Here is a 2,151-nt window from a genome sequence, read left to right on the forward strand (position 1 = left end):
AGGATAATGTCTGATGGCAACAATCCTCTTCGCTTGTTCTGAAGTGCCCTTCATAGACGATTTTCTCGCTGAACAGGATCTTTGGTTAACACTCGCTTCCTTTCCTGACCGCCTGCATCATGAATGTCTTTACGTCCTGTTTCAGAGTTACTGCAGCATTGCGGCACTTTGCTGTCAGGCATGACAGTTACGTTAATGGGGGCGCGTGAAATCAGGCGGAACCGCGCAGTGTCAAGAAATCGAATGGCAACACGCACTTCACACTTGGTGAAGGACTCTTTTGTTCTAGACATTTGTACGTGCTCAGTGCCTGCTCAGAACTCAAAAGTACGACTTGGCGCGATCGACGGGCATAATAGAGACACTGCGCAACACATCTGGGCAAAGTTCATCGGATTTTCACAGTGGTTTTAGTTTTGCGACGGACCGGAGCTTGCAAAAAAATAGATGCTGCGTTTCTAACGGCTTTCGATAACTATTGAAAAGCCGAGTACTGTGATATAACGCTTGTCATTCTAGAAAGTTTCCGCCAAGTATCAGAGAAATATGCACTCATGACCGCGCGACTGCTACGGTCGCAGGTTCGAATCCTGCCTCGGGCATGGATGTGTGTGATGTCCTTAGGTTAGTTAGGTTTAAGTAGTTCTAAGTTCTAGGGGACTGATGACCTCAGATGTTAAGTCCCATAGTGCTCAGAGCCATTGCACTTATGAAAGGCAAGGCTGTCGAAATAGGCTGTAAACATCACCAGGGCGGCTCTCGTACCAGGCTCCCTTGTCGTGCCAAGCCTTCCGACTGTACACTCGTTTCTAAAGAAAGCAATTGACTTAGACATGAATATTTACACAACTTTTGTGATAGTTTTCACCAGTCGCTTCTGATACCCAAAAGTTAGAATATACATGGTTCCATTTACGACAATCATTACTGATCCTATGTCTGTGCCGTACGAAGTAGGTCCAAGAAGAACAACGTTTCATCTGTTCTATAAGCCTATCTTCTTGTTGCATAATATGTAACACAGAGTCTGTCATAAAACTCCTCTCGCCGTAATTTACACCGCAATAAGGGATTCCGACCAACTTGCGTTTGTCTGTGCTCATTCCTCGAGTTTATTTCGAGTAGTTTCAACGCTTCCATTAATAAGTGTTTCATCACTAAAGTTCTAAGGTGGTCATGTCATTTGGTTTTTACATGTCGTTGATGTGCACATCAGAGAGAGAGCAAGTTACGTTACTGTTGAACAACCTTTAGTCTTGTCGTAGCACAGTCTTTGCCTTTGCGCAGTCTGATACATTCATAGTTGAAGTGTGGTGGACAACGGACGTATTTAGTAGTGTTGCGTGGACTTGATTGTATCTATTAGATGAAAAAAGGACAGCAAGGATGAGTATGATGGGTACATTGAAAAATGAAAGGAATATAAATTTTGAATAATGTCATTATTTTTGAAGAGAAGAAATCTGAGGTAAGATTGCAGCGCTGCGCAACTAGGAATGGCTATTGACAGCTAGTTAACTTCCTCAGAGTCATGGAGTTGCATGTTAATTGATTAAGCTGTTTGATTTTATAGAAATTCTCTGTTAACTTTGTACCCTTTTTAAATCATTGTTCACTTTGTTAAGCATAGTATTGTTTACACCAATGTTATGTGTGAAGACCATGCGAAGTTTTACTCAGTCTTTTTTTAATATATGTTTCATTCTAAAATCGTTGTTTTGGTATATCATTTCACAATTATAATTACTCTCCCCACCTCACCGTTTCTCATTACGCATAACCACACGCAACACTCTGAATACATGTTATGTGTTTAGAAACAGAAATCAAGCTTAGCCGCTGGCAGCTTGCTGTTAGCTGTTGTGCTTTCGAGAAATCTGCAACAATATTTTCAAGACGCGAGGTAAGTGGAAATTTTAATCAGGGACAGATAATGATTTTACTGCCTTTGCGCATTTAATACAAAGTCAAGCTGCATTCAGATCAGTTACAATTCAGGTCATATCAGGTTCTTTTGAGCAGCTTACACAGTCTGTTCAAGAACTTTCGAATTTCTTTTAAAAAATTATATTTGCTTCACTATATCGCATGGTACAAAATTTGAACCACACAACAATTTTGCGTACTATAATTCATAAACTGTAAGTTTTC

This window comes from Schistocerca serialis, chromosome 2 (genome assembly GCF_023864345.2).
Source record: "Schistocerca serialis cubense isolate TAMUIC-IGC-003099 chromosome 2, iqSchSeri2.2, whole genome shotgun sequence".
NCBI lineage: Eukaryota > Metazoa > Arthropoda > Insecta > Orthoptera > Acrididae > Schistocerca > Schistocerca serialis.